At 40.3% G+C, this 13066-nt stretch overlaps 1 protein-coding gene and 1 pseudogene across 1 annotated transcript in view; one reads left to right on the top strand and one right to left on the bottom strand.

The window, feature by feature from the left end:
* The window catches only part of LOC104429400 (toll/interleukin-1 receptor-like protein), a 74352-nt gene that overhangs the window by 37825 nt on the left and 23461 nt on the right, over window positions 1–13066 (bottom strand). The window lies entirely within an intron of this gene.
* Window positions 4167–11601, top strand: LOC104431422 (annotated as a pseudogene).

The raw sequence follows: 13066 nt of genomic DNA, 5'->3' as shown, positions 1-13066 counted from the left end.
CGCCTGAGGAACACACGAATCCAACGGCCCACAAGAGAGCCAATAATCGTGCCATAGCGAAATGGAGTAACCATTACCAACAATCCACCTAAACGACGAACGAAAATATGGTCCGAGCCGAGGATCTTTTTCCACATCTAGGAGCACGTCCTCGGAGTATTGGCAATCCGGAAATTCTTCTTTTCAGAAATACCGAGTGAATCCAACGGCACCATAACGATTCTTTGTCGAGAAAAGAATCCATAAGTACTTGACCATGGAAGCCCTATTGCATTGCTTAATGTTACGAACGCCGAGACCCCCTTGACCTTGGGGCAAAGAAATATCCTCCCAAGCCACTTTGGCTCCTCCTCGGCCCAACGAAGTTCCCTTCCAGAGAAATTGCCTCATTATGCGTTCCACATCCGCAAGAACCGACGCAGGAAGAGTGAATACACTCGTCCAAGAAGCTTGGATAGAGTGAAGGACCAACGTATCAGTCAAGCCTACCCGCAAAAAGAGAAATCTGTGCGTCCGAGTTGAATTACGCGGTGATCCGGTCCGTCAATGCAATACAATCGGCTCTGTTCGATCTAGAAGAAATAATAGGAACACCAAGGTACCGTACTGGAAGTTTTCCTTCCTGAAAACCGAACGCCCATAATATCTTGTTCCGGCTAGAAAGCTCACCGCCAGCCATGAAAATTTCACTCTTGCGCTTGTTTGGAAGCAGACCACTCCAGGCAGAGAACAGATCAAGCCCTGTTTTGAGCATAACAATCGAAGGCCAATCCGCTTGACGGAACAATAACACATCATCAGCAAAGAAAAGATGGGAGAGCTGAATTGGCTTACATCTCCGGTAATACTTGAAGTCCGGTTTGGAGGTACGAGACCTCAATATGCCAGAAAAAACTTCCATCACCAACGTGAAGAGGTATGGAGACATTGGGTCCCCTTGCCTTACCCCTCTACCACCCGAAAAGAACCCATGAAGGTCACCGTTGATAGATATAGAGAAGGTAGGAGATCGAACACAAGCCATAACCAACTTTATGAAGTGCGGAGGAAACCGAAAAGCACGCAACACAAGCCGTAAAAAGTCTCAATCGAGGTATCATACGCCTTATGAAAATCTACCTTAATGGCACACTTGGGCATATACGGAGTAAGATGGAAACCTGCAAATAGTTCTGGGCCAATAAAATGTTGTCCCTCATTCTCCCCCCTTAACAAAAGCGTTTATTGACTAATCACATCCCCTAAAACCCCGCTATACGATTAGCTAGAATCTTAGTGATCACCTTATAAATTGTGTTGCAACAAGCAATTGGTCTCAAGTCCGTGGACTGCGGTGGCGTTAGGGACCTTCGGAACAAGAGCAATAATGGTTGCATTTACTTCTTTCAAAAGCTTAGCATTCCGGAAGAAGTCATGCAGCGATTGAAGCACAATAGATCCAACGTGTCCCCGGCGGAGTTTTAAAAAAATCAACAGGGAAAACCATCGGGGCCCGGCCTTACCTTTTGCCAATGAGAATAGTGTGTTCTTGATCTCGAGTCCGAGATGGGCATGTCAAGAGCAGCAACTTGATCAAGGGAGAGAGGGTTACGAATGTCTTGCCGCACCTCCTCTATAGATGGCACCGATCAAGCCTTCCTTCGGGGACATGAGGTCGGAAAAATAATCAACGAAAACTGGGAACCAGGGAGAGGATCGTGACGATAGTTCCGGCGGGTCTTTTACCAAAAGAATACGGTTTAAGAGGTGTCTTCGTTTCATAGATTGATGGAAAAACTTCGTGTTCCTATCTCCCTCTTTTAGCCATTTGACTCTAGACTTCTGCTTGTAGAATGATTCTTCATGAAATCTCAACTGAACAAATGCACGATGACATTCCCTTTCTTCTTGGGCAAGAGCGACATCCCCCGGATTGGCTGGAGCGGTTACGGGCTACCGCCAAAGAGTTCCTCGCATCAACAACCTTAGCCGAAATATCGTAGAAGGCATCTCGATGAGAGATTTTAGGAGCGACTTCACCCTCTTAAGCTTGGAAACCAGTGGAACATAGGAAATCCAAGAACGGGGGAATTCCAAGCCCTCCGAATGATGGCAGTAAAAATATGGATGATGCGTCCGGTAATTAAAAATTTGAATGGCTTACTCCGATTAGAAGGTCATGAACTCGACAATCATCGAGCAAAGGTGATCGATATACCGGGATTACGGAAATTAGCCTCCGAGTAAGAGAAGCGTGTATTCCACTCACCATTGACGAGAACACGATCAATTTTCCTCAATTTCTTGGCCTCGCCAGAAGAAGTGGACCAAGTATATCGGCACCCAACATACAATGCTATCATTTTCTCAAAAATGACATAAAGTGAAGTTTGTCTCAAATAAGGAGCCAAAGTGCCTTCATTTTCTCAAAAGAGGATCTAGAGTGGAGTTTGTCTCAAATAAGAACCCAAAATGATCATTGAGTCTCAAAGAATGACCTCATTTGCCGGTCGGTGAATAAATGTATCTCCGATGCATATTCCCGTAACCTGATCAAGGATATTTTTGTCCTTTTTTTTTAAAATTTTCAGTTGTCTTATTCTTTATTATTATTATTTTTTTGGGTCAATAGTGGCACTGTTCATCATCTTCTTTGTCCCTTATTCGTCTTCTTCTCAAGAACATTGGACTTGGGAAGGGCTAGCGAGGGCTCGATGGCCCTTGCCCGTTGTCAGCAATGGGTGTGGAGCCCTCACTCGTTGCCGACAATGGGCGTCGAGCCCTCATCGGCCGGCGCTCGCTAGCCTTTCCTTAAATTTGGTGTTCTTGATTTGGGCAAGAAGAAATGAACATGGGACGAAGAAGATGATGAATAGGGCAACCAAAAACGAAAAAAAAAAGAAAGGATGAAAATACCGTAATTAGGCCATCGGATATATATTGAAGATGCATTTATTCACCGGCTGGCAAGTGAGGTCCTTCTTTGAGATGAAATGACTACTTTGGGTCTTTCTTTGAGACAAACTTCACTTCATGTCATCTTTTGAGAAAATGATGACAATTTGGGTCTTTATTTGAAACAAACTTCACTTTAGGTCATCTTTTAAGAAAATGATGACATTTTGGGTCCTTATTTGAAATTTTTCCTAAATTTTATTCAATCTTAAATTTTATTTTGATTGCCAAAAATAATCTTAAGAGTTACCATAATAGTTCTATACCCATTAAGGAATATTTAGTTTAAGTCGCAATCTAACTACATTATTTATAATTTGAAAGTCTAAAGTTAATGAGCCCGCCACGATATTATCAAGGTACTAGGGGTCAAGAGGACTATCTATACAAGGTATGCTAAGGGCGCGCATGACAAAATTTACTGTTTCGAGAATTGATTTCGTTAAATTGATTTCTCGATTTCTATTCCCTGGACAAGTTTCTGAAAGAAAAGAAACCCGTTTGATAATGACTCCAAATTTCTATTTCGAAACAAAAATCCGTTTGATAACATAATAAAATTTCAATTTCTAGGAATAGAAATTGATTAGATGACAACATAGGAAATCCTCAAATACAAAATAATAGTCGAAATAATACTAATACATTACAAAAGTTGAAAATACAATTTCATGGAATTTCCTATTACATGTGTTTACGTTTTGTATTACGTAATATTTTCTTTCGAAAAATAAACAACGTGGCAAAAAAAAATCAATTGAAATTCAATTGTAGTGAATATGTCGTTATGTTTTTTGCCGAAATTGATTTCACATTAATCAAATAAGTCTAATGATAGCCATGATTATAATAGTCTAATCTCCTAAAAAGTCCTAACTTCAAGTCTAATTCCAATTTCTTTCCAAATTTTGTTAAAAAAATCCTCACAATGTTCAAAAATCGTCACCAATTTTTTCAAAATTATCAACACTATTCAATCAATATTGACGAGCCATAAAGAAATTCTAAATTAACTATTTCTATTTCTATTTCAAATTGAACCCGTGACCTTGCAGAAGACAAAACGGTTATATGTTTAGTTGTCACGCGCGTGTTTTATACTTTTTAGAGATAAAAAATTCTCTTGTGACGTAAATTGAACCCGTGACAAGACAAAACGGTCATTTTTAGAGAGATATAAAAAAGGGGATAAAACAGTAATATGTCGCTTTGGGAAAGATCCGGTGGGGCCCACCACGAGTTCTTCACTTGGTCAGGTGCCCCGTTTAATTGGGGTTTCATTTCTCTCTCCACTTCTTGCCCAGCCAGAGGCCACTCGGAAGCTCGCTGATCACGCGCTCGCTCTCCAATTTTCAGCTCTGTTGAGTCGCGTTCTCCGGTAATGACTCGCTCGTGTTCTTCCGATTCGTCGTTCGCGTCTTTTCCATCCGATGGTCACTGCATCATTTGCTATTTTTGGTTCTCTTCTTGCTGCTACATTGGTCGGAGGAGCAATTTGTCGCTTGATTGCGTTGCCTGCTGTGGATTTTGAGCTTACGTTCGTTTTCGGTCGATTTGCAGAAGGGTTCATTGGGTAAATGAGTGGGGAGAGAGAAGAGGGCATGACTTGATTTGGCCCGAAATGGAGTTACTGGGGGATGTTTCGGAGACGGCGGGATGAGGTTGAAGTGTTTTTCCTCTCGTCGGAGTGACTTTTTGAGTGCGCGGCGCGAGAATAGCGGCGGCTGCTTGTTATTGAGCACTTTATGGCGACTGAGCTTAGCTTGTGCGTTGGATGATTCTTTAGCCGGCAGCCTGGCACTTCTTAGAGTCTCGTTTTACATATTATGTAGAGGAAAGCGGCAAAAACTTGCAGTTTTAGGGAATCGTGTGACATGTGCTGTGCACGAGCCCTGTCGATTATCAATCTTGTCAGGTGGTGCAGTGTTTCCCGAGCATGAGGTAATTTGATGTTTTTCATGGTACTTGCTAATGGGTTGGCTAGTTTTAACCAAATAATGGCATGATGACAACTTCAATCATACTTCTTAAGGGCGTGTTTGGTTGGACTTAAATAAAAGCTTTCCTTGCCAAAATTTAAGATATTATTCAAATTACAAAATATTATGAAAAAGTTATATGTGAATTTACGTGTCAACATTTGAGTTTTGTGAAAGTTCCATGAGTTTCGGATTTAAAAAAGTTAAAAGTGCGTGAGCTGCAATCTCCCGGCATGCCCTGAGCTTGGACAGGTTTAACGGCTTTTTGTTCTAGTTCTGCCTAAGTTCCTCAAAGCCTGCTTGAACTTCCCCACCTTGGTTCAATCGCAGAGGACATCCAATCCAATTGCTAATTTGGGTTCTTCGCTTTTCTGTCTCTTTAACTTGGTTGAATTCTGGCTCTTTGGTCTTGGTGCATAGAAATGAGCCTTCAGATGAAGTTTCTTGGGTTGGAGAATTGATAGAAACTTTCTTTGGCGAATGGTTATGAGATCACTTGGAGTGTCTGATTTTTGGTTCTGGCTGCTTTGCCGTTCTGTATGGATAATAAACAGGGCTCTGTATGATGCTTGTATTCTGTAAACTAATGTTTTTATTCTTTGTGGGACAGTTCTGCTTCCATGGGATGGGACGATAAAATCGTCAAACAGCTGGAAGAGGAAACTCATGAATCGTGGACCCTCACTCTACACTCTGTCTGATTTATCCCACATTTCACCAATTGTATTCTTGTACCTCATTAAAGAATGTTATGCTTCCGGTATAAGAATGCCTTCCCCTTCAAAAGTCTCTTGCCACATTTATTTTCCAGTTTCCCTTAATGTTATTTCACATTGTATGCAGTATATGTGAGCAAATGACTTTTCTAGTGTTCCTATATGTATCAACTTGCCTGCGTCATCTGGTTATACATCAACTTTTCTTTAACTTCTCTTCCAAAGATGAGGCTCTTTTATAGATGCTAGTTTTATTCTGAGAACAAACTGAAGTTTTGAGCCATGTAAGACATTCATCCTCAAATCCAGCAATTAGAAGTCACATGCAGTACATTGTGCATCTCAGTATTTACAACTACTGTCACGCTGCACAGAACATAACACTTTTTGATGAGGAATAATTGGTCATTTACTGGATGTTGCTATCCTTCAATTCTTTTCATAGATGCTTGGAATCCACTTGGTTTATGGCTATCTGGACTTCCTTTCTTAGACATATTGCCTCTGTTCTAATGCTTAGGTACCTTGAAGGCAACTAGGAAGTTTGGGGCACTTCAACATCAAGTTCATCAAGTATTAAATAATGGGCCCCGACCTGGACCTGCTACTTTTGTCATACACTGTCTCTATGTGCTACCCATATTTGACATTTACTGTGAGGGATTCAGTCACTTGATAATATCTTCTCTCCGTCGTTTTCTGAAAGCTAAGCTTGCGGACTCCATGCAAGCAAAGGACTTAGCTGCACATTTATTTGTTGATATGGTTCAGGGTTATGTATATCATGATGAGAGGATACTTGTGAAGGTAGTAGAAGTGTTTGACGTGAGAATGACAAACCTTGAGAATGTCATATGCCAACTTAAAGCTACAAGCATTAACTTTAGACCAGTGACTGCATTAACATTTCTTGAGCAATATATTTTCAAGTTGATAAAGTCCCAGTCCAATATGACAGCAGTCACTCTATTGGAGCACCTTTCTATTCACCAATTTGGGAAATCCTTCCTTCTTGCTATGATGGAAAAGAAAGAATTTAGGGCTGCAGAGAAGTGGGCCACATTTATGGGCAAGCCAATGTTATGTGTACTTGTCCAGGAATATGTAGACAGAAAAATGCTGAAGTATGCTTACGTGACAATAAAGAAAAACAATCTCTGGCAAGAATTTGCTGATGTATATCATCAATGTAAAGAATTGCTGTTAAAATTTTTTGGAAGTGACTTTTGCTTTAGATTTATTTAATATGTTGCCAATAGTGCATGGATATCCAAATTTCTTACTGCAGCCATTGTATTGAAAACAGCAAGACTAATTTATTCTTTTGTAGTTCAATGAAGCAGCTAGCAGAAAAAGGGTGCTGGGATGTTGCTGAGTCAAAGGCAAGGGGTGATAAACAGCTCATCGAATCCCTGGTATTAGTCTAAAATGCTTTATTCCAACTGTGGCATCTTTCTTTAGATGAACTTGAAGTTGAACGATTCTAAGTTGCAGCCTTAGTAGATCTGTATCAATCTTTTGAGGTGGGTAGTTTGGCCTTCTACAGGGGTTCCTCGAATAGTTTTATCAGTCCTGTTATTCTTAGGAAGGGGTATTGGCAGAACAGTTTCAGTAATCACACGTTTTATCTCCTGCTATTGGACTTCGGTGCAATGTATAATGGTTCTTGGTTCTTCCATAGAGAAATGTTATTAATTTTCTAGTCATAAGTATGTCTTCTGATGTAACTAGAGCATTTGAGCTGTGTACATAAATGACATCTTGTGGCTCGAGTAAGAAATTCCTGTGGTGCCACCTCCTCCTTTGTGATGAACATTTGTCCTTTTACTGTTGTTTTTTCCTCCTTGCCTTTGCTTTTCCCCCGAAGGTGGTGTTTAAGTTTCAAAATAACAAATTACCAGCTTGTAGCTGTCGTTAGACATATAAAGAAGGGAGACTTTATGTGCTTTTGTTCATTCTATTAAGATTTTACTCTTCCACTTTAAAGGTCTATTTGGCAATGGAAGCTGGTTATCTGGAAAAAGTTGATGAATTGTGTGATCGATACTGTCTTCAAGGTTTTCCAAAAGCCAAAGGTGTGCCAACTTCTATTTTGTTCACTGATATATTAGGAGAACACACTGCTGTAATTTCTTTTCTCCAACCTGTAAGCTTAGAAAATTATGTTGTTGCACTAGTTTTGTTGAAACAGTTAACTTTTTGTTGGTCACTGCCGTGAGTGGAACCTTTATTGTGCTATTAGAATCCAACTAGATGCCTTAAGTAGTTACTGGAACCTTAGATAAGGTTTCTTCCTGCTTTGTCTGCATAAGGTACCTGGACTATGCATAAGATACTATTGGCACAGTTAACAAGGTGTTGGCATGCTTTTCTATGAGTTAAGCATGGGGCAATTGCGTTGATCAATGTAGATGGCTATCTTTGTTTGAATATACCTTCTAATGTGAATATCTTTATCAATATATTGCTTGGATTTTGTCAGAGAATGTGGCAAACTGATTGGGATTTATATGGCCAGTATATTGTTATTCGGTGTACTGAATGGATGTTTTGCTTACGTTCTCTTGTTGCTATAACTTGTAAATCTTGGTTTGAATTGTATCTGGGGAAGTGCTGAAGTCATTATGTCTCGAAAATTACTGAATTATTTGATATCTTGAACTTGACAGTTGCATCTGCAATTAGGTCTCTAGTTCTCCATGATTGAGGAAAAGAATAGTTCTGCTTGTGTCTGATGATCTAGAATCAATTGCTTGCCATATTTATGTGGACCTTGAAAAGTTTTTAGTAGACCTTCGCGTGTGTTGGGTATTAAACTAATCTGGTAAACCTGTATTCTGTTGCTCTATCATCAGTATGGTGTAAGTACGCTATGCCAATATATTTAGTCCTTGATGATCTCATGTTGTGGAGTATAATAGTAGGATTTTCGCAGTAATGTCGCATTCTCTTATTCTAATATACTAATTTGTAACCGTTGGCTTGTTTAGAATCGGATGCAACTCTTCCGCATCGCAAGCACTATTTGTGCCTCAAAGAACTGGGCATTGAAGATGTTTTTTGGGTTGATCGAGAGGATAGTTTGCTTACGGCAACATGCTGTATTGAAGAATCTAAAGTTGTTGGTGTGGACTGTGAATGGAAACCCAATTATGTACAGGGCAGCAAGCCTAACAAGGTAATTGCTAGGTCCTGTTTGTCCTCGTCTTCCTATGCATAATCTCTCGGAGGTTTTTTATACTTGCTGAAAATTGTCTTTGTGCCTTTTTGTTGCAAACAAATTCATTGTTGCCATAAAAGAAATTAACTGGTCTAACAATCAAGAGTAATCATCAAGCTTTTGGTGATTGCCACTATCTTTCTTACATTACAACGGCCATGAAATCAATTATGAAGCATGATATTCAAAAATGGCATGCTGAGAACAAAACTTTTAAGATGATTTCAGATGTGCTTTACTCATTATATAGTGCGCTTCCTTTTGGGAAATTTGATGGGGGATATGCTTGGCCAGAAGTAGGACTTGTTTGAAGGTTGCATTTGGAAGATTCGTGTAAAATGCTGGAGAGTATCTATTTCCCATTTGATATTTGGTAGCCACTATCAGATTGGATTAAATCAGACAAGGCAGATGTCAATTGTATAGGACTACAGAGAGGAGATGGCAACAATACAAGAAGATGGTTTTGTCACTGCTTCTCACATCTTATATGTTGTTGCCATTGGCATGGGTAGTCTCACCAATCAATGTCCCTACTGCTGTCGACTTAGCTCTCTCTCTCTCTCTCTCTCTCTCTCTGATTGAACCAAATTGTGTGTAATTTTTCTCTAAGCAGTGACTTGGTCTTTTCAGCCAAATTACAGCAGCTGCTTGCTCTGCTGAGGTGATTTAGAGGTTCTGGTTGAGCAAGCTGTGGCTGCAATTTGGTGGGGAAGATCAAGGGACCATCAAGTCTCAGGTTGGCGACTTTGTGTCAATTGTCATGACTTGTTGTCAGCTTTGTGATTGGCTCATTCCACTATGACCTCTCTGTCAACACGAATATCTTAAAAGGTCATCCATTAATGTCAGAAATTAATTAAGTCTGATGTTTATCTTGATTTTCAGGTATCCATCATGCAGATTGCTTCCAGCAGAAGTGTTTTCATCATTGATCTAATAAAATTGTCAGGGGATGTGCCACATATTCTGGATAACTGCCTGAGTCGTATTTTACAGTCTCCTCGTGTTCTAAAGCTTGGTATGAGAAATTATTTAGCGTAATTGTATTCTATCCTTTGCTTCTTGGTCCAAGCATCAGCCTTAATCTGGTATCACCAATCTGTGTCTACTAATCTAGGGAAAAGAAAATCATTGTACGGACATAAGAATTTGGAATTTCTGGTACCAGACTTACATTGGGGCATCGCAAAGCAAGAGTTTGGACAAGGAATAATTATTTGTGCATGTTTGGTACTGATATTACTAAGGGTGACCGGCATTAGATGTTTCGGTATGTTTGTTTTGCTGAAGTGAATAGCTTTCCACAGAATTTCCTGATGTTCCTGCCCTATGCAGGCTATAATTTTCAATGTGATATGAAGCAACTCGCCAGCTCCTATGAAACTCTGGGATGTTTCAACCATTTTGAAATGCTGTTGGACATTCAGAATGTATTTAAAAAATCCAGTGGTGGTCACTCGGGGCTTGCTGAGGTAAAGTGGACTTGCATTATATGTCTAATATTGCTGTCTTGCTTACTAACAGTGGTGCAAAGGGGGGAGTTGATTTCTTCATGCTCAGAACTCATGTTGGAATCTGTGATGTGTGCCTTCGAGGTCACTTTTTGCTCTGAAGAGTAATTACTTTTACTGTTATCTCTTGGTTCTAACTAGGAAATACTTGGTGCTGGTTTGAACAAGACAAGAAGGAATAGCAACTAGGAGCAACAACCTCTGAGTCAAAATCAGGTTATTTTACATATTCTTTTTCCGTTTTCTTTTGATATTATTGCCTTAGAAAGGAAATTGCTGGAAAGATCACACGATTTAGAAAGGAAATTGCCGGAAAGATCACATGATTTAATAGCAGAACTCAAATGGTTGGAATAGCATATTATATTGTGTGGAATGCATCTGGAAGAATGATGTCAGTATGCAGAACTTCATGGAGGCTTCCATTTATATCTTAATTATCCGAACATTCGAGAGTCTAGGGTCAGTAGACATGATAATCATTTGCTTAAGCGATTTCTTGAGATCTTTAGCGCAACAAAAATTCTCGTGGTGTCTATTTAAAACAATGTTTATTCTTATACTTTTTCTATAAAACATTTCCCTGTTTTGAAACACCATTTGGTATTTCAACTCCAAGAAGGGGAAAGAAACATAAAGTATATTAAGGAGCAAACATGGCGCAGAAAAGAAAAGGAGAAAAGTTAACCATTTATGTTTCCCGAAGTATGATAAGAGCAGTAGTTCTTTGATCTAAATGTAGCAATCGCAATGTTCACAGCTGGAATATGCCGCTCTTGATGCTGCTGTTCTTGTGCACATATTTCATCACATACGGGACCAATCTCAGCATGCTACTGCGGATGGTAATGACAGAATCAAATGGAAGTCTTCTATAGTAAGTGGATAGCACCTATTAGTTTTCCTTAATTCTCCAATGAGAAACGCCAAAGTACAATGACATTCTTCTTAAATTTTGAGCCAGCTTGTTTGACCATTCAAAAATTATTGCAGATTTCGCACTTGGATAATGCTAAGACAACTAAGAAGAACGTTGGAAATAGAACTAAATGCTGAGTGGATACCGACTAGCTTGTTAATCAATTCATGAACTGCTGGAGCTATTTGCTGTCGGGCTCGGGCGTGTCTTCGTAATGTAAATAGCTTTTGTTCATATAAAGACATCATTACTTAGTGATCCAATTAACAATTCTGATGTGCGTATGGAAAGGATTCATCGCCAATGAGTGCTTCGGTTCCGTCTTCTTGTGCTGGGTCGCTTTTTCTCAAGAGAATTTAGGTGCCTCAGAAAGCTCATTGGTCGAAACCTGACGGCGGCCACGCTCTATGCTTCTGAGTTCTGTTTCCCAAGGTTTCCCAACACGAAGTTACTTTTGAATTTCCTTGATATGCTGCGAGTGTATATACCCGACAGATATATACTCGACAGGAGCCAAACAGCCTTGCTGAGCCATTCACCAAAATGAGCAGCCATCTATGCAGATATTGTAATGCTCTACCTTGCGCGCTGTGATTTGCATTCGTCGTGCCTTTTGCTCTAGCTAAGCGATTTCTGGGGAAACGAAGCGTGCTATATCTGGCAATGAGAAGAACCCAAAAAGGGGAGGAACGAGACGAAAAATAACTGCAATTTAAGTATGTGCATGATCACGTTTATATCCTTTTTGGATTTGGTGGAGGTCTTGTAATATAACGATTGATATATTGTTGCGGATCTTTCTTTGATTTTTGAATAATTGAACTTCCAACCACCTGATGAACCCCATGAATGTAGCCGATTAGGGACGAATTTTTCCCGCCTCCGAAGCCGAATCCGGCATCACGGTTTAGTATCAAAAATCTAGAAGCCTTAGTAGCATGTAACCTCTAACTTCACTTAACAAAAGAAAAGCATCATCGTATTTTCGAAAGAAAGGGGAAAAAAAAAGTGCATGGATTTATATCCAATGTTAAAAATAGAAGGTCCAAATCCTGGTCGCCTATCTCTCTTACATGGAAGTTTCCATCCCCAACAGAAAGAACCACCTCTCTGTTTGCTGTCATCTCCATGTCATAACATTAGAGAGACCCCTCCTCTCTCTCTCTCTCTCTCTCTCTCTCTCTCTCTCTCTCTGTGAAAAAAGAATCCTTCCCATCCGAGAAAGGGGAGAGGTCGAGGCCGGGAGAGAGAGAGAGAGAGACGAGAGAGATTGAGGACGCAGATGGACCCGTGGTTGCCGAGCATCCGATCCCACAGAGTTGGCCGAAGTCTAGAGATCATGACGATCCAAACTTTTAATCAAAACCAGATGTACGTAGCCAAATCCCGGCCTCGCACGCTCGAACACGCTTCGCCCCCGCACAGACTAGACAAGGTGAAGGAGTCCGCAATAAAAGCATCGTGATGGAACGACCCGGAGAAGAAGAGGAAGAGGAGGGTGGCCAGATACAAGCTTTACGGTCGAAGGCAAGTTCAAGTCTTCTTTCAAACAGGGGTTCCGATGGTTGAAGCGCAAATGCTCGACCTTCGCACGTCGATTCTAATTGGTAGAAATTACGGAATACCGTGTTCATCGTCATCAAGAGAGAAGAAGGATGAGAAAGAGGAAACAGAGAGGTTTGCTGTGTTCTATGTGTGTTCTCCTTTATATGTATCTAATGGTAATCAAATATTCAGAAGTGTGCCACAATGTTCAATCTTTCGGGTATTATATTCGTCCAACT

Source organism: Eucalyptus grandis, chromosome 2 (genome assembly GCF_016545825.1).
Source record: "Eucalyptus grandis isolate ANBG69807.140 chromosome 2, ASM1654582v1, whole genome shotgun sequence".
NCBI classification, from domain to species: domain Eukaryota; kingdom Viridiplantae; phylum Streptophyta; class Magnoliopsida; order Myrtales; family Myrtaceae; genus Eucalyptus; species Eucalyptus grandis.
Note: the sequence above shows the minus strand (reverse complement) of the source record. Positions and strands in the feature narration are given on the sequence as shown.